Consider the following 21,359-nt stretch of genomic DNA (forward strand, 5'->3'; position numbering starts at 1 on the left):
TAGATATGTTTCCTGCAACTTGACAGGAAGAAAGCTGCAGATCAGTAGCCTCAGATTAGAGTCAAGGAGGGTTTTTATTTGTGGAAAAGCAATTTGCTACTAGGCCTGCACAATTATCACAATCACAATATGAACCAACGCAATTACCTAGTTGCAAAAGCTACAAATAATCGTGCACAGTTAATTTTGTCACATTTCTGACTTAAATATTAATTTCATTCTCCCTGATTATGCCACTTCTGGTTGGTGGGTGTGTGTAGTGCATGAGGGGCACAGCATTTCTGGTTGGTGAGCTTCACAGTCGTTCAGAGGCGCTGTGCTTCTTGTGCACCAGGTGTTCTCACCAATCGGGGTGGCACAAATTAAAGAGACATGTGGAATATTAAACTGAATCAATTTATTGACATTTAAAAATCATATCGCAATATGTGCAGCCCTATTTGCTACACACAGAATCAGTTTTGTCCATTTCAGTTTTGTCTTGAAAGATAATGGTGGATTTTTGTTTCAGTGTAATTTCCAGTATATCAAACATAGTGTGGCTGTATCATACATTTTTATTGATATGTTTTGAAATGTCCAATTTGGTGTCACTTTTTCAAATGTTGTGACTTGACACATTGCTAAACATCTTTTCAACAGCAAAAAACTGCCTAGTTCTTTGCCTAGAGTTGAGAGTTGAGTGATTTGAGTTGACACTTTCAGACACACAAGCTGTTACTGTATGTGTAAAAATGTCTTTGTAGTGCCACACTTCTGAAAAGGATCTCTGTCTCTGCTGTAGCTACTGAGGTTGCTTCTTTACCGTGGACTTGCTGTAAGCAGTGGTGTAGTCTACTACATGATACGCAGGTCTACGCAGTACCACTTAAAAAGTATCACTATCTCAGTGTACCCACTTAAAATAGGCAAGGATACGTATTATTTGGGGTTGATCACAGTATACCCACTACAGCTAACTGCTACATCACAGTGTATACCCACTACAGCTAACTAGACTACACCACTGGCTGTAAGATATTACAAATGTTAGAAAACAGTCTAGTGTCTGTGTAAATGTGTCTCATAAACACAGGCAAAGGAGAAGCTTAAAGAGTACAGGAAGAGAGAGAGAGAGAGAGAGAGAGGTGAACATATAGTGAAGGAAGTGATAGTGTGTTTTGAAAAATATGCATTCTTGTATATTTGAGGAAAGAATCTCTCTCTCTCTCTCTCTCTCTCTCTCTCTGTCTCACACAAACACACACACACACACACACACGTTATCCTCTCTAGTTTCTAGAGAGGAGCGTTTTGAAGACTCCAGCTGCAGCTGTGTTATGGGGTGCTGCATGGATGTCTCTTCTCTCTCATTGGTTTGCCCGTTGTCTCCCTGCCTCACATGCTTTTGACAGAAGTGTATGGAGTTGGAATCACACACTGCACCTTTAAGGTGCTGATCAACTGGCCACATCTATTGTACCTGTGTGGGCCACAGCCACGGCTGCTCCCACATCAACACACAGAGCCTGATGTGGTGCTGATCACACCAAGGCTGAGCAACCTTTAAAAAGTTGCAAAGTATGTACTGACAATGTAAGCTCATTTGAAAATGAATAACATGAAAGAAGAGGCTTTTTCCAATCTTCGTTAGATATCTTTATTTTCCAAAACCGCATTAGCAAGAAATAGAAATGGTTCATCAAAAGAGTCACGGATTGAAAGCTTAAAACTGTAGGCCTATTTAATGGAATAACAACAGTTAAGGTAGCAATTATAAATGCATGGCCATCATTAACAAATCAGAAGTGTTTTGGCCTTCACATATTCCATACCATATAGCATTTGACTGTAATCACAATATTCATGGGTTTCATCAGGACCCCTTCCACAGGTGTGTAAAATCAAGCACCTGGGTTATAAATGCAGACTGTAATACACCTGTGGAAAGGGACCTGATAAACCCCCATGAATAAGTAGGTTGCAATTATAAATTAGATTAGATTAGATCAGATTCAACTTTATTGTACAAATACAATGTAAATGCATGGCCAGCGTTAAGTATTTTGGCCATCACATAGCATTTGACTTTAATCACATAGTATAGGTTGCAATAATAAATGTTTGGTCAGCGTTAAGTATTTTGGCCTTCACATATTCCATACTACATAGCATTTGACTGTAATCACATAGTATGACTACAGTAGGTAACAAGATGACTCTGACAGGTGAATGCAGATGATCAGATAGTGTTGTCATCTCCCCTCTGCTCTCCTTCTCTTTTTGGCCGTCCTGGTGGATCACCTTTCCCCTGGCGTGTCTTCTGGTAGACTCGGCCTTCCCTGTTCTTCAGGTTGACATAAACCACAGCGCAGATCATAACCATTAATCCACCGCCCAGCAGAGAGGCGTACACTCGGTAGAAAAGAGAGTCAATTCCGGTAAGGTTCAGGTAAACTAGGCGGAATCTTCTGGAATAACAATCTTCCCATCCCTCTCCTCCCCTCAGGCATTGATATATTCCGCTGTCGTTGGGTGTGAGGTTTGATATGACTAGTGAGTTCTGAGGGTGGGACACGTTCACTCGGCCCCTCATGTCCTCGGGTAAGAGGGGGATCAGAGGCTCTGTCTCCTCTCCCTTCTGACGATACCACTCAGGACTCCAGTACCTTGCTGTCAAATTAGTATCACAGGTGAGAACAACGCTCTCATTCAGGGAAAACATCACATAGACAGGGTCAGAAACAGAGCAGACCACCAGCTCATATCCAAGTGTACTGTAAACGTCTCCAGTTTTGCACTTGTAGGAGCCAGAGTCGTTGAGTTTTACAGATGGGATGACCAGAGAGTAATTTCTCGTTTCAATGTACATCTCCTCCTCATGACGTTTTGGGCCAGAATAAATGATGGTCAGAGAGGGGTCGACAGAGAGGCGTTTTGCTGGAGTTTCCCATTCCACCTTGCCCTTGGATGTAGCGGTAGGGTTAGGTTTAGGGTCAGCACAGGACAGAGTCACTCTCTTTCCAGGCCAAACCAAAATAAGTTGAGTATAAGTATTAACAACAGCATAGATAGGAGGTTCTACAAACACAATCTTACTAAAGTCCTTTTCATAAAAAATGTCAATTTCAATGATTTTACGGCAATCTCTCCCCTTCCTGATAATGATGTAGTAGCATCCAAAAGCCCAGTAGAAACTTATTGAGGATCCATTGTGATACAGCTGCATTCCACTCGTCAGTTCACCAGGAAAACTGTTAGAACATGTCTGAGAGTTAGTTGCATCATAAACCAAGGTTCCACCAGAAGTTGCATATCTCCACGGTCCAGACATGTTTTCTTTTTCATATATTTCCAATGTTTCTCCGTGACTTGGATCAAAGGTGTCCTCGTCAAATCGAATCATTTGGTCTTCTGAACCTCTCTCCATCCATCTTTCAAAGTGTGCACCTTCTGAACAAATTCCCAAGTGATAGGTGTGCTTTTTGATGAGGTACTCTTCTCTCCAGGTCTCAACTTTGTAGGTGCCGCTATCAGAAAGAAAAATGTTCAAAAGCATGAATGCAGCAGTAGCCTCTGAGTCTCTGTAGAATATTCTCCAAGACCGTGAATAGATTTCATTTCCAGTGACGTTCATCAGAAGCGTGATGTTGTCCCCCAAACATCTGTAGAAGAGATGTTTGTTGTGTTCCTCAGATGTGATTGGAAAGTGAAACATGACATCTCCTCCTAGTTTTCCGAAAATGAGTGAAGACTCTTGGCTGAGAGAGGCGCCATAGATTCGGAGGATCAGCAGGAAAGCAATGTGTTCGAATTTGGCCATTTTGGCTCTGTGCCTTGCACTGTATTAGATCCAGTGAAATACTTGTAATTTCAGTGTGTGGTGTAATTATTATAGCTAGATATGCTTCCTGCCACCTGACAGGAAGAAAGCTGCAGATCAGTAGCCTCAGATTAGAGTCAAGGAGGGGTTTTATTTGTGGGAAAGCTATTTGCAACTAGGCCTGCATAATTATCGCAATCCCAATATGAACCAACGCAATTACCTAGTTGCAAAAGCTACAAATAATCGTGCACAGTTAATTTTGTCACATTTCTGACTTAAATATTAATTTCATCCTCCCTGATTATGCCACTTCTGGTTGGTGGGTGTGTGTAGTGCATGAGGGGCACAGCATTTCTGGTTGGTGAGCTTCACAGTCGTTCAGAGGTGCTGTGCTTCTTGTGCACCGGGTGTTCTCACCAATCGGGGTGGCACAAATTAAAGAGACATGTGGAATATTAAACTGAATCAATTTATTGACATTTAAAAATCATATCGCAATATGTGCAGCCCTATTTGCTACACACAGAATCAGTTTTGTCCATTTCAGTTTTGTCTTGAAAGATAATGGTGGATTTTTGTTTCAGTGTAATTTCCAGTATATCAAACATAGTGTGGCTGTATCATACATTTTTATTGATATCTTTTGAAATGTCCAATTTGGTGTCACTTTTTCAAATGTTGTGACTTGACACATTGCTAAACATCTTTTCAACAGCAAAAAACTGCCTAGTTCTTTGCCTAGAGTTGAGAGTTGAGTGATTTGAGTTGACACTTTCAGACACACAAGCTGTTACTGTATGTGTAAAAATGTCTTTGTAGTGCCACACTTCTGAAAACGATCTCTGTCTCTGCTGTAGCTACTGAGGTTGCTTCTTTACCGTGGACCTGCTGTAAGCAGTGGTGTAGTCTACTACGTGATACGCAGGTCTACGCAGTACCACTTAAAAAGTATCACTATCTCAGTGTACCCACTTAAAATAGGCAAGGATACATATTATTTGGGGTTGATCACAGTATACCCAGTACAGCTAACTGCTACATCACAGTATACCCACTACAGCTAACTAGACTACACCACTGGCTGTAAGATATTACAAATGTTAGAAAACAGTCTAGTGTCTGTGTAAATGCATCTCAGAAACACAGGCAAAGGAGAAGCTTAAAGATTACAGGAAGAGAGAGAGAGAGAGAGAGAGAGAGAGGTGAACATATAGTGAAGGAAGTGGTATACTCCTCCGTGTACATTTGCACGAGTCGAAGACGTGCGTCAGTGACAGGCAGTCACAATTGTTGGGAGGCACACGACACCCCCCCCCCGCATGTGGCATGCCACGTTGATGGCGCAATTCTCGTGTGCACAGGGCACAGACGCAGAACTATACCAGCCCTCTGAGAAGGACTGATAGTGTGTTTTGAAAAATATGCATTCTTGTATATTTGAGGAACGAATCTCTCTCTCTCTCTCTCTCTCTCTCTGTCTCACACAAACACACACACACACACACACACATTATCCTCTCTAGTTTCTAGAGAGGAGCGTTTTGAAGACTCCAGCTGCAGCTGTGTTATGGGGTGCTGCATGGATGTCTCTTCTCTCTCATTGGTTTGCCCGTTGTCTCCCTGCCTCACATGCTTTTGACAGAAGTGTATGGAATTGGAATCACACACTGCACCTTTAAGGTGCTGATCAACTGGCCACATCTACTGTACCTGTGTGGGCCACAGCCACGGCTGCTCCCACATCAACACACAGAGCCTGATGTGGTGCTGATCACACCAAGGCTGAGCAACCTTTAAAAAGTTGCAAAGTATGTACTGACAATGTAAGCTCATTTGAAAATGAATAACATGAAAGAAGAGGCTTTTTCCAATCTTCGTTAGATATCTTTATTTTCCAAAACCGCATTAGCAAGAAATAGAAATGGTTCATCAAAAGAGTCACGGATTGAAAGCTTAAAACTGTAGGCCTATTTAATGGAATAACAACAGTTAAGGTAGCAATTATAAATGCATGGCCATCATTAACAAATCAGAAGTGTTTTGGCCTTCACATATTCCATACCACATAGCATTTGACTGTAATCACAATATTCATGGGTTTCATCAGGACCCCTTCCACAGGTGTGTAAAATCAAGCACCTGGGTTATAAATGCAGACTGTAATACACCTGTGGAAAGGGACCTGATAAAACCCCATGAATAAGTAGGTTGCAATTATAAATTAGATTAGATTAGATCAGATTAAACTTTATTGTACAAATACAATGTAAATGCATGGCCAGCGTTAAGTATTTTGGCCATCACATAGCATTTGACTTTAATCACATAGTATAGGTTGCAATAATAAATGTTTGGTCAGCGTTAAGTATTTTGGCCTTCACATATTCCATACTACATAGCATTTGACTGTAATCACATAGTATGACTACAGTAGGTAACAAGATGACTCTGACAGGTGAATGCAGATGATCAGATAGTGTTGTCATCTCCCCTCTGCTCTCCTTCTCTTTTTGGCCGTCCTGGTGGATCACCTTTCCCCTGGCGTGTCTTCTGGTAGACTCGGCCTTCCCTGTTCTTCAGGTTGACATAAACCACAGCGCAGATCATAACCATTAATCCACCGCCCAGCAGAGAGGCGTACACTCGGTAGAAAAGAGAGTCAATTCCGGTAAGGTTCAGGTAAACTAGGTGGAATCTTCTGGAATAACAATCTTCCCATCCCTCTCCCTCCCTCAGGCATTGATATATTCCGCTGTCGTTGGGTGTGAGGTTTGATATGACGAGTGAGTTCTGAGGGTGGGACACGTTCACTCGGCCCTCATGTCCTCGGGTAAGAGGGGGATCAGAGGCTCTGTCTCCTCTCCCTTCTGACGATACCACTGAGGACTCCTGTACCTTGCTGTCAAATTAGTATCACAGGTGAGAACAACGCTCTCATTTAGGGAAAACATCACATAGACAGGTTCAGAAACAGAGCAGACCACCAGCTCATATCCAAGTGGACTGTAAACGTCTTCAGTTTTGCACTTGTAGGAGCCAGAGTCGTTGAGTTTTACAGATGGGATGACCAGAGAGTAATTTCTCGTTTCAATGTACATCTCCTCCTCATGACGTTTTGGGCCAGAATAAATGATGGTCAGAGAGGGGTCGACAGAGAGGCGTTTCCCATTCCACCTTGCCCTTGGATGTAGCGGTAGGGTTAGGTTTAGGGTCAGCACAGGACAGAGTCACTCTCTTTCCAAGCCAAACCAAAATAATTTGAGCATAAGCAATAACATCATAGATAGCAGGTTCTGTTAACACATTGTTTTTAATGACGTGACTTGGATGAAATTGTGCACCTTCTGAAAAAATTCCCAAGTGATAGGTGTGGTTTTTGATGAGGTACTCTTCTCTCCAGGTCTCAACTTTGTAGGTGCCGCTATCAGAAAGGGAAATGTTGAGCAGCATAAATGTACCAGTAGCCTCTGAGTCACTGTAGAATATTCTCCAAGACCGTGAACAGATTTCATCTCCAGTGACGTTCATCAGAAGCGTGATGTTGTCCCCCAAACATCTGTAGAAGAGATGTTTGTTGTGTTCCTCAGATGTGATTGGAAAGTGAAACATGACATCTCCTCCTAGTTTTCCAAAAATGAGTGAACACTCTTGGCTGAGAGAGGCGCCATAGATTCGGAGGATCAGCAGGAAAGCAATGTGTTCGAATTTGGCCATTTTGGCTCTGTGCCTTGCACTGTATTAGACCCAGTGAAATACTTGTCATTTCAGTGTGTGGTGTAATTGTTATAGCTAGATATGTTTCCTGCCACCTGACAGGAAAAAAGCTGCAGATCAGTAGCCTCAGATTAGAGTCAAGGAGGGGTTTTATTTGTGGGAAAGCTATTTGCAACTAGGCCTGCACAATTATCGCAATCATAATCTCAATATGAACCAACGCAATTACATTTGGAATATTAAACTGAATCAATTCATTGACATTTAAAAATCATATCGCAAATCGCAATATGTGTAGCCCTATTTGCTACACATAAAATCAGTTTTGTCCATTTCAGTTTTGTCTTGAAAGATAATGGTGGATTTTTGTTTCAGTGTAATTTCCAGTATATCAAACATAGTGTGGCTGTATCATACATTTTTATTGATGTCTTTTGAAATGTCCAATATGGTGTCACTTTTTCAAATGTTGTGACTTGACTCTATCTCACACAAACACACACATACACACACACACACGTTATCCTCTCTAGTTTCTAGAGAGGAGCGTTTTGAAGACTCCAGCTGCAGCTGTGTTATGGGGTGCTGCATGGATCTCTCTCCTTTCTCATTGGTTTGCCCGTTGTCTCCCTGCCTCAAATGCTTTTGACAGAATTGTATGGAATTGGAATCACACACTGCACCTTTAAGGTGCTGATCAACTGGCCAGATCTATCTGTGTGGGCCACTGCTACGGCTGCTCCCACATCAACACACAGAGCCTGATGTGGTGCTGATCACACCAAGGCTGAGCAACCTTTAAAAAGTTGCAAAGTATGTACTGATAATGTAAGCTAATTTGAAAATGAATAACATGAAAGAAGAGGCTTTTTCCAATCTTCGTTAGATATCTTTATTTTCCAAAACCGCATTAGCAAGAAATAGAAATGGTTAATCAAAAGAGTCACGGATTGAAAGCTTAAAACTGTAGGCCTATTTAACGGAATAACGACAAGACTTTATTTATCCCACAGCTGGGAAATGTACTTGTCACAACAGCCCAGTAGTATATAAATAAAAGAGTAAGAAAGTTGTATACAGTATGCCCAGCATACAAGCACACCTAAAAAACAAAAATCACACAGTGATTGCAACACGCTTTAGGGTTTCACCAATACTTTGAGGCAGAGTGAACCAATATATATGGTGGATAAAAAAAAGCTTCACATGTACAGTGGAAAATGCACATATTACTACTGAAGTTCAGACACTATATTAACATTACAGATTTTCATGACAGTGGTGTTATACATTCTAATGGCAGATGGAATAAAAGACCTGCGAAAGCGTTCCTTCTTACATGATGGGTGTAGTAGTCTGTTACTAAAAGAACTGCTTTGCGCAGCCACTGTCTTATGGAGGGGATGAGAGGAATTGGCCATGATGGATGCCAATTTGTCCAACATCCTCCTCTCCCCAACCACCTCAACAGGCTCTAGTTGGCAGCCCAGGACAGAGCCGGCCCTTTTCACCAGCTTATTTATTATTTTCCTTTCCCTCTCAGTAAAAACCCAATACCCCAACAGACTACAGCATAAAAAATAGCTGACGCCACGACTGTCATAAAAAGTCCTTAATAATGGCCTTCACACACCAAAAGACCTCAGTCTTCTCAGCAAGTGGAGACAACTTTGGCCCTTCTTGTACAGGGCATCTGTGTTTTGTGACCAGTTCAGTTTATTGTTAAGGTGAACACCCAGGTATTTGTAGACTGATACCACCTCAATGTCTACTCCCTGGATGTTCACTGGTGCAACTGATGATGCCTTACGGCTGAAGTCAATCACCATTTCCTTTGTCTTACTGGTGTTTATCTGCAGATGGTTCTTTCCAGACCATTCAACAAAACTGGTGATGACCCCCTTATACTCCAAGGGCCGGTTCCCCAAAATGTTCTTTTCGCTAAATAGTTCTTAACCTATTCTTAACCTCTCTCTTAACGTTATGGCACGATTCCCGACATGTTCGAATGCTAAGTATATCTTCTGTAAGTCACACGTTCGTAAGGTTGGTCTGGACCATTCGTAAGCTCTCTCTCTTAGCGTTCTCAAGACGCTAGTCACCACTACTTTGCAGTAGTCTTTGGAAATCAGCGCAGCGCAGTACAAGTCAAACTATGGTACAGTATGTTGACAATGTTGTGGCTCTACGATGATTTTATGTTATAGACATTTTAAGACTAATAATAAAATATGTTCACAATGGAGGCAGGCCTATTTATTAAGTTTACTTTATGTGGTATCAGAACTAATATGGTGGTAATTAGCCTAGGCTATTGTAATGCCATTAAAGCGTTCAAATTGGCAATCACTTTTGATCATTAAAAGCTGGCAAAGAATTTGCCTCTAAATGGCTAAGATCTATAAATGGGTAAGCATGGTGGTGTCCAGTAAGCGACCAACTATGGCAGCGATCCAACGTGTCCTTGTATTGAATCAAAGACGGTGCCGGCCGCGGAGACGTGTAGTCCATGTCGCTCCATACAGTAGCTCTTTTTTGTTCCTTATGCACAAGTGTGGTGTCAAATCCACATTAAATAATACAAACTCAAAAGAAGTCCGCACACCGTGGATGTATACTGCAGATGATGGCTTTAATGCACTCCGGAGCATTAGTGAAGCAAGCAAGTAAGTGAAAGCAAAGTAAGCAAAGTAAACAAAGTGAGCTGTGAGCAGTGAGCCAAGTAAGATAACATCCTCTGCCTGTTGTCCAGCCTTTATACCCCTTCAAGTCATCCCAGACAAGACCCTCTATGTTTACAGATAACTGACCAAGTAATATATGGTACTTCACCTTTGCCCTCTCATCCTGTTATTCATTCATTCTTTAGGTTGTGCCATTCTTTAGGTTTTGCTTACATTTCCTGGCACCAAACCTTGTCTATGCCATTTTCTGCCAGGCCTGCTCTTTCACTTAAACCAGTCTTCCTTTCCCACACTGAACATACTACAGACTTCAGTTTCACAAAACAATGATATTACACAGAATAAAGATACTACATAAAAGATATATAAACTAAAGGATATATTTCAATAAAAATCACGACATAAGTTATTCCGAAAGCTGGAAAACAGTGTCACCTTGCGCAAGCTCACCTCGTCCTGCAAAACTTTAAGTTCCTCTGACGAGAAGCTTGGTGCCCTTTTTTACGTTGCTTCCCCACCATACTGTATCTAACTCTCTCTCTCTGTTCATTATAGATAGGTTGCTTTTTATTGAAAACATTAACCAATGGCAATCAATAAACTTTTAAGAAATGTTATGTTTAAGTTCATGCAACGTCTGGATGAGTCCACCAACAGTATCATGGTGGCACTCTCAAATCCATCTGTGAGCTGCTCCAGGTACACATCCAGTCTGAGAGTGCATTGGCTGAAATGTCTGTATGTATTTTAATTGTTGTATTTGTTTTTCTTCTTGTTTGTCTGCTTGTTTTGTTTGTCTTTATCTGTTCTGTCTTGCGTAGCTTTTGGACATGAGTCTGGCAAATAAACTTAATTTAATTGAATTGAATACAGCATTAAACAGGAGTAACTGCAGCTGCTTGCCAATCAATTCTAATTATAAGGTACCTTACCATTAATATAAAAGTGTATTACATAATTTTTAGAAGTCATGTCAAGAAGTGGCACAAGTGGCACAACGGGATAAGGAGGGTGGATGATTAGCGAGGGATAGGCCTACCCGGTTAGGCTACCCGTCACAACATATCATGTGAACATATTGCTGACAATTTGATAATTTAATTAATAGTCTATATTTTACTGATAACTTAAACTATGTTAAAATAAATGTTACTGGAATAATTTGAGGAATGCTTCATTTGCATAGAACGTGTTGTCTTTCTTAACGCCGTTATGCACCTTCGCGTGAATTGGAAAATCGATTCCTGAGCAATTCATGCCAACTAATTCAGCACCTTCTCTTGGGACAGTGCCTTTGTAACGTTGACCGTAAGAGGCATCATGTTAAGAAGCTTCCTAAGGGACACTTCGGGGAACACACTTAGGAACATAAACAACTTTAGTAAGATATACCTTTTGAGTCTTCTTAGCTCGCTAAGAGTGAGCGTTATCGGGGAACCGGCCCCAGATCATTCCCATTCTTAACAGCCAAATAGCTGTGTCATCAGAACATTTCTGGAGATGGCAGCTATCTGTGTCGTATTGGAAGTCTGAGGTATACAGGGAAAAGAGAAAGGGGAGGAGCACTGCCTTGTGGGGACCCCGTGCTACAGACCACCACATCAGACCTACGCCTCACGTAGGTCTGATGTGGCTCACATAGTAGCCTCACATAGTAGCCTCACGCACTGTGGTCTGTCTGTTGGTGAGGTAGTTGATGATCCAAGCAGCAAACCTCCAAGTGGTGCAGGCTGGTGGTGCATGCTGGTGTCACAGATTGGTCTGGGCTCTAGTGGGCTCTGTAGAAGAGATGTTTGTTGTGTTCCTCAGATGTGATTAGAAAGTGAAACATGACATCTCCTCCTAGTTTTCCGAAAATGAGTGAAGGCTCTTGGCTGAGAGAGGCACCATAGATTGGGAGGATCAGGAGGAAAGCAGTGTGCTCGATTGTGGCCATTTTTTTATCTCTGTGCCTTGCACCGCTGTATTAGAGCAGTGAAATATTCGTCATTCCAGTGTGTGGTGTGTTGATAGTGTTGAAAGTGCTAATGTGTGTTTCCTGCCACCTGACAGGAAGAAAGCTGCAGCTCAGAATCCTAAGGAGGCAAATATTTCAACTTTGTAATTGTGGAAATGCCATTTGCTACACTAAAAAAGTATTTGGCAGGATCAGTTTTGTCAATTTCAGTTTTTTCTTGAAAAATAATTGTGGATTTTTGTTTCAAAGGCATTTCCAGTATATTAAGCATAGCGTGGCTATATTATACATTTGTAATTGTTGGCCTGAACTCTGTTTAGTGGGCTGTGATTGTGATTGAATGAAAAGTGTGTGGGATTAGAAATACGTACTGTGTACTGTGTCTTTAAGGTGCCTATTATTATGACCCCCACGCAGCGAAGTGGCGGTCATATAGGTTTAGTCAGATTTATTTTATTTTTTTTCACATGGCCAAATTTCCACGGTACACGAAACTTGGTGGGCATGTAACCCCACATGGATAGCATGGAACCATCGTTTTTTGTTTTGATCTGTAGCCCCCCCCTGGACTGGACCCCCCGAAAGGAGGGTAGGGCAGACACAGTTTTCTGTGAATATCTCGAGAACCGTAGGGTTTAGGAGGACCACCTTTTTTTTGTATGTTGATCTCAAGGGGCCATGTCAACCCATTCCATAACCACTCATTTCATGTATAGCACCACCTAGTTAAACACAAAAAAGTAAAAATGAGGTGTTGTAATCGCAGGTATCTGTGACCTAACAAAGTCAAAACTGCACGAAATTGGAAGTGTAGGATCATTATGACCCCTGAATGCACGCCAAGTTTCGTGGAATTCCGTTCATGGGGGGCCACACAATAAATTAATTTATGTTACTATACACCAACTGGCCTGTAGGTGGCTGGAGACAGTTTTCTGTGAATATCTCGAGAACCGTAGGGCCTAGGAGGACCACCTTTTTTTTTGTATGTTGGTCTTAAGGGGCCATGTCAACCCATCTCATTACCACTTTTTTCATGTATAGCGCCACCTAGTTAAAAATTAAAAAGCAAAAAATTAGGTGTTTTCATCACAATATCTCTTTTCATTTCTAAGTATCTGTATTTTTGAACGTTTCAACCGGAAACCCTCTAGGAACAGATCAAAAAGGTATATACTGTTTCCTTGTCATGTTTTTGCAGGTTAAGGATAGTCTTCTTATTACATACAATATATAATATCTCATATCTCATATAAGTGCACGCTCATGCAACAGCTCTTCAACTTCAAAAGCTCACTGATTTAGACAAGTAAATGTGTGTGTGTGTGTGTGTGTGTGTTTGTGTGTGTGTGTGTATGTGTGTGTATGTGTGTGCTGAATCATAGAAAAAGGTTTGGTAAAGCACTTCACCTGTTTGGTAAAGCTCTTCACCTGTCTTCACCTGTGTTTCCACAAATGCAAACACACACACACACACACCTGTAGGGTTGTCATTGGTTCTAAATGGGTTTGAATTTTAGACTGTGGTTGCAGTGGTAAGATGGCTGTGTTGAGTTGTGGTTTTGTATGTTGGTTGGCATACATATACAGTGGTAATCATGGACCCTTGAGGTCATGAGTTTGCATCCTTACGATCACGCTGCATGTCCTCAGAGATCAAGTGTGGGTATGGCCTGAGACAATGTCATGGCGACCCATCCTTGGTTTCCATGGGTGTGTGGATGACCTCTAGTCCTGCCATCTAGGGCTGTACAATTAATTGAACAATTACAAAAATGATTAATGATTGTTTCTTTTAACTTTAATAAATGCTGAATTTTTCTAAAATCAAATGAGTAAACATGTTACATAATTATGTTTTTATTTAGTATTGACCAAAACACCAAATTGCTATGATCAAGTAGCCCTACACTGAACTCCTGTTTTTGTGCTTTGAGAAAAACCTCAGTGGAAGTTTATGTACGTTGCTAAATGGAAACATACATGGATAATATAAATGTCTGTGTGATTAAGCAATGTGTGTTTGTGTTTGTTGCCAGTAAATGGTATCAGTAAAACAAGAGTCCTTTACTTTAAAAAGCCCAGGCAATATGGAATTTCATCTACAAAATATGTGTACATTTTAATAATGGCTATCATTATTTTATATTAGGCACATCCTCTTTAAAATAACATGTTAAATATAGATGTTTATGTAAGGTAGTGAACTAAGTAAGGAAGATGTGTGTGTGTGCGTGTGTGTGTGTGTGTGTGTGTGTGTGTATTTTTGTCTATACATGTCTATGTGTGCATTTGAAAATGTGAATTTGTCTAACTGGATAAGTGAATTTAAATTCACGCATGTACATACGTGTATGTTTGCATATGCATATCTTGTACATGCCCATGTGTGAAATGTACAGTATGTATGTTGTGGAATTTTGAGCCACTTGCAGTAGCAGTGGGCTGTACACCAAAGAGACTGAGGATCTGTCTTGAATTCCACTTGGGCTGAGGTCCAGGGCCCGCTCTCTGAGGGCTCAGGGAATTGCTGTCAGTGTGCTGGGGATGGATGTCTTCCTCTGCTCCCCTCTCAGCCGCTGCTCTCCAGACCCTCCTTAAAGGAGATATCCGCCGTTTTTTCACATAGATCTCCGTTTCACGAGTTGCTGCAGCCAACAGTCAGAGCTTACAGGCAGCTACGGCAAAGATCCTTGATTACTAGATAGAGATAGAGCAACGTAATTCGTTACTATGGGAGCAAAACGGGACAGTTCCGGTCTGCATAAGTGGGAGTGTCACCCTATGTCACTACATAAACTTTCTCTCTTAATAAGCAATATCAACAGATAAACATAATTGTGTTCACAGTATTATTGTCCATAATCATGTATGATACCAATGAATCATTCTTAAGGAAATGATATGAATAATTTAATTAGTCATGTGAACCGAGCTAGCTAGCTAGCTAACGCTAGCTTAAAATGCTATACAAGTGGATGGTAGTACTGCCGTGCAAAGGCAAAAGGCCGTAACTTCAATTTTATCAAAAATGAGTTTTTGTCATTTTTGGAACAATGGGCATCAATTTTATCATGTGGACAAATATCTTGAGTCAATTTTGTTGTTTTCTTATCAAAATAAGATGCTGTTTTTGCCGTAACTTCAAAAAGCAGAGGGTAAGCCAAGGCATAGCCCGTAACATCAGTTGTGGTTCTTTAGCTTTGTTTCGCGGCTCTATAGAACGCTGGAATTAAGTTACAGTGCACCGTAATTTCAGCGCAGCAAACCATATTAACATTGGTGGTGGGTAAAACAAAGGCAGAGTGTCTTATGCCTATGTATTGTATGTAGGCCTAATTGAAGCACTTCAGCCACACTTCAATAAAGTGAAAAGAAAATGTTGCAGTGGTTGTTTTACTATCTAGCATTAACTATGAAATTCAGCTAGGATGTAGCCTAGTTAGCTAGTTAACTGTTCCTGATCCACAAATAGCCTACATGATAGATGTTGTGCCAGGCAACTGTAAGACACCATAAATGTCTCAAAGCCTGGATACTATTAACTAGTAGCCTAGTACACGTTTTCTCGTGCCATACAGGGTGGCTAGCTGCCTGCCAATCTGCAAGTCCACTCACTGGCAGAAAACAAAGCGAGTGGGTTGGGGACGCCTCACGATACACCTCCCCGTCCCTCCCCGGCGAGGAGAACATGTCGCACACAAACTAACCCAGCAGATAGAACTTAGATCGCAGCTTACCTTTAAAAAAATCCATGGAAAACAACATCCACTGAGAAGACAAATCCATTGTTTAAATCCATCACAAGTTTTCAGCAAGCCCATTCGCAATATAATTATGTGCAGGCTAGCTAGCCTAAAATCTATCAAAGTGCAACGTTGTTCGGATGTTGTCATTCAATTTTAAGTGTCGCTATGAGTAAGCTATTAGCTAAAGCTAGACAGTGTTGGTTGCAAAATATTTGACTCCCATACGAACAAAACTACACAGCATGTCCTTAAGTCGATGTCCCTTTAATTTGTCAAGAAAGAAATCCAATCAATGTGTGACTCCTCCGCCGCCCGCACGACACAGACAGTAAATTATTATGTGTCCATGAGTAGCAAAATTCCTGTAATTGCATATGTTTCCAATGGCATTGGCTTGGATCATGTTGTGGCTGTTTTTTGGTTTTCTGGCTCTTAAAGTGTTATTTTACTTAAATTAAGTACAACGATAAAGTTTTAAAATGTTCCAGTGTAGCCTTCTCATTATTTTGTATTTTGTAATATTCTGTTGATGGAGGCCTAATATTAAGCCTTACTAGACAAAACTCACTAAATGTTATCTTAAGGCTATCATTGTTATCATATAAATGTTTCTATAGAGTGATAAAAGTCCAAATGGTCAATAAATTAGAAGTTAAGGTATTTTGCCTTTGTATGACCCATTATTGTTTTGCAGATAATGCAAAGGCAGAATACAGTAACTTCCAAATAAGGGTCAAAGGTCAAGTTTGAGCTGATTTTTTTTTCATGTAGATACATGTATTCATTATGACAATTACTTGGCAAATTTTCAGTGTCCTACCTATCATACAATTGGCTGGACAACAAAAAAACTTTAAAGTCATTTTTCTCAGTTTCACACTCTGGCGAGTTAAGGTCTTTTGCCTTTGTAGGGCAGAGTAGCTATGGCAATACAGCTATGCGCTAACAAGTGACTAGTAGTTGAAGGACTTCGCTTAAACTTAATATACTGTTGCAAATTCGCTTGAGTATAGACTATCCACTTTAACTAATGTCAGTAGTGTTATTCAGCTAGTTGTCATTTCAAAGAAATTACACTTCTCCGTTTAAAATGTTACCTTAGCTAAGAGGCTAGCTAGCATGCTAACAACCGGACAGTAACTGGCAGCAGCATGGTCTAATATTAAGTTATTTTATTACAAATCCGAACACTAAAAAATTACACTATTAGGCTTGAAATGATCCCAAACACTTACAGATTATGACACAATTTTCCAAAAAACCCTCAACAAATCCAGAAAGACAAAATGACCAATTTATTGGTAAAATTCCACAAGTCTCCATTGACATTAGTGCAGCAAGGGCTTACTCTGGTCTGCATAAAGGGGGATTTCCCCCCCTCCCCCTTGCAATAATCGAACGCGGAAATTGTCGAACGTTTGCGCCTCTCGCTCCGCTTGAACCCTCTCTGGCTACGGTGCTACACTGTGGGGGCATGTTCATGAGCCCCTAGAATATAGCGCTGTAGCTGCCTGGCTACTTTAGCTGTTGGTTGCAGCAACTTGAGCTGGGTAAAACGGATTGTTTTCATTTTTTTTTCATACCGACAGTACTCTGTGACCTCAAGAAATGGAGATCTGTGGGAAAAATCGGTTAGAACGTTATAGAAGAACGGTTAATAATGTTCCTTAAAAAAATGACATTGCCTTTACAAATTGATTTAGTGCCAGTGGCACTATACTATAGGCTAAATAACGCATTGCACATTACATGGCATCTTACTGCTGAACGTAATGCACATCACAACGCATTGCACATCACAACGCATCTTACTGCTGAACGTGATGCACATTACATCACATCACATCTTGCCAACAGCTTGTGACACACCACAGCACAGTACTGCTGTTCTACAACATACTGGATGAATAGTGCTGCACAATGCTCAATGAGTTCTGGCAACACAAAAATGCAATTCAGCACGAAACTCAATAGAATGACTCATATACCACAAGATATAGTATAACAAACATGCATCATATGCAATACTCCACACAATGCTTTACACTAAAACACACTATGTGTTACGGTAATTATAAGAGGTGTTGTGATTTTTCTGTCTAGTTTTAAGATCATGGAACATCAACACATTAATGTCGCTTTTCATCTCTTCATCTAAGTTTGGTTTGTGGTTTGTTTGTAGTGTCTTTGGAAGCTGCTGGGGTAGACAACTTCAATGCAAAGCAGTGAAGAAAAAAAACTTCACACATACTCACTTTATAACTTCAAACATACTTTCTCTTTCGTTTACACACAGTCACACACATACATACACACACACACACACACACACACACACACACACAAACTCTTGATCACCTGGATGTTATTAAGACTCCCTGCAGCCTGTATAGTGTGTCCGCACCTTGACTGGACAGTGTGGTGTAGATCTGCTGTGGCACTAATAGTCGACACTAGCCTCTGATCCCTGCCATCATGAAGGGCATTATGGGATGGGTGTGTTTTTAAACACAAATGGCTTCCACATGGGCTCGTTGTGAATGGCTACATCCTAAACAGGGGTGCTCTTCCAAACCAAGTTAGGGCCTGAGGTTTGAGCTACTGTTAATATATGAATAAGTGTTAACCAGAGGGGTATGTTATGAAGCAGGATTAATGGGTTAGCGAGGTACTTTACGGTGAAAGCCAGGGTTTGCGATGACACGAAAGTGGCTCCCTTTTAACCTGGCAAAATCACCATGGTAATTAATGTTGCAAACTAAACATAATATGCTAAGTTTCTTATGTTATCTTTTGTTGGAGATAAGTGCTCCAAACGTATAAAACCAACGCCTACTGACCAATCAACTATGTTGGAACACTGAGTAGCAAAGCCTATAAATGTTAAAAGCCAGCGCTATGTTACAGACGGAGCTCCACCTATCTAAAAATCATTGCAGGAGAAAACATACGCTGATGTCAATGTCTAGGGAATGTATAGTGTGTATATGGATGATTTAAAAACAATTCATTTATTTAATGGAATAGACATTTCTTGAATTTCCCCTTGGGGATCAATAAAGTATCTATCTATCTATCTATCTATCTATCTATCTATCTATCTATCTATCTATCATTCAGACTACTACACAAGCACACACACACCAACAACCTTACAGGGTATATATACTATACAAATAATACAATAGTACTAAGCAAGTTAGACATAATGAGGCTTTCTGGCTGGGAAACCCTGAACTAACGATCTGAGGTCATTAGTACTGTGATGATTGTTATCAGCTTTATTTGTCAGACTAGGCTTTGCAAGTAGTGGTGTTGGAACCATTATGGCAAATCACAAATATGGAGAGGTTTAAAATGGACTATTTAAAAAACTATGACTTCCACTATTATAAAAGTCATGATAGCATTAGAGTGATAGCAACTAAGCATGGCTGTTTTGTAGGTTAGCACTGTATGTGTGTGTGTGTGTTTATGGGGGGGGGGGGGGGTTGGTTTTTCTGGGGGGGGGGGGGGTAAATTATTGTAAATAATTATTAGTGTTTATTAGTGTAAATTATTTTCACTAATTTACACACACACATACAGGGAGAGAGAGAGAGAAAGAGAGAGAGAGAGAGAGAGAGAGAGAGAGAGTTCAGTGAGGACACTTGAACAACATTAGCTAGCGTGAAGACAACACCGTCATATGAAGTGCCTTCCCACATTTCAGTAAATACAGTAATTACACATGCACACATACACACACACAGTTATGCTGTAATGGACACACTAGCGTGCATGCACACACACGCAACATAATTAGATTTACCTGTCAACATTTATATACTAAGCAAATAGATATAAATACCAGCATTAGTATTCAAGGATGACCTCACACACATACATTCAGACCTCCACACACACCCACACACACACACACACACACACTATAAACACAAACACACTCCCATACACACAAACACACCAAGCCCACATATGCACATTCCTGTGTCTCAGGTGCAACTATGTGGGAATGAGGAGATCTGTGTGTTAGACTTTTCCCTGTGCTTATGCCCACATGACTTAAAGGAGAACTCCAGTTGTTTTTCATAAAGAGTCCTGTTGCTTGAGGTCACCGAGTACAAACGGTGTTACCTAACGCGAGTTATTCTACTAGTAGCTAATGCAGTCAAGTGGCTACAAAGCTATGCCCTGGGTCATCTCTAAAACTGTGCCTTTGTGATTCTTAACAGACTCAAAATGTAATTACAAGTGTTGTGTAACATGAACAGGGTCCTTACAGAGTCCATACAACTATGTGTGCTCAACTCTGTAATGGTTAAGAAACAGTATATCTCCAGTGTTTGTACAGGTACTGTAGTCACATAGCTTACCTCTGTTTCCCTCGGCCTCTTCCGTTAGGAAACATCATACAGTAAGTCAGCATAATGTAAACTTCCACAGCTATGCAGAATCAGATGATACCCAATTATATATTTCTGTGGAGCCAGCCAACCCAGATGGTCTTTCCTCCCTTATCACATGCTTAAACTCCATTAATTAGTGGATGAGCAACATTTTTTTAAAGCTAAATGATGACAAAACAGAGGTACTTTTGGTTGGACCAAAAACAAAGCGAGACACCGTTCTTAGTAATCTTGGGAACCTGTCACACCAGGTCAAATCAAAAGTAACAAAGCTAGGTGTCATCTTAGATACAGAGTTAAGCGTCAAGCCCCATATCAGTAAAGATACCCGGACAGCTTATTTCCACCTGAGAAACATTGCCAAAGTGCGGCCCTTTTTAACTCAACAAGATGCAGAAAAACAAATCCATGCCTTTATCTCTAGGATATAAGACTACTGCAATCCACTATTTACTGGTCTCCCAAAAAGCATATAAAGAAGTTGGAACTCATACAGAACTCTTAACTAAGACCAAGAAGAGAGAGCACATCACCCCTGTGTTAGCTGAACTGCACTGGCTCCCTGTTTCCTATAGAATTGATTTTAAGGTTATGTCAATTAATTACAAAGCTCTGAATGGCATAGCACCTTCATATATCTCTGAGCTTTTAATATCTTATCAACCACAAAGGAAATTAGATCTACCCAAAGTGCTCCAAAAGCAAAGTGGAGAAGCTGCTTTTATCCATTATGCACCAAAGCAAAGTAGAGAAGCTGCTTTTATTCATTCTGTGTAGGAAATATGCTATACAAATAAAGCTTACTATTATTATTATTATTATTATTATTATTACTATTACTACTACTATAGCCTAAAGTCCATACCAACGTTGAACTCATGCCTTTTCCAATTTCCACGGAGACCAAAACGTTAACTTCCAAAACAACGACGATTGAGCATTGCAATGGTTATATATTAATATTAATATTAATATTAATGACTATGTGACATCTTTAAAGCCTACACAGCAAAAAAGGATGGGCAAGATATTGACATGACT

At 40.6% G+C, this 21,359-nt stretch overlaps 1 protein-coding gene across 1 annotated transcript in view; it reads left to right on the plus strand.

Moving 5' to 3' along the window:
- megf6 (multiple EGF like domains 6) overlaps positions 1 to 21,359 on the plus strand; it is an 86,775-nt gene that overhangs the window by 19,242 nt on the left and 46,174 nt on the right.

This window comes from Alosa sapidissima, chromosome 15, assembly GCF_018492685.1.
Source record: "Alosa sapidissima isolate fAloSap1 chromosome 15, fAloSap1.pri, whole genome shotgun sequence".
Taxonomy (NCBI): Eukaryota; Metazoa; Chordata; class Actinopteri; order Clupeiformes; family Clupeidae; genus Alosa; species Alosa sapidissima.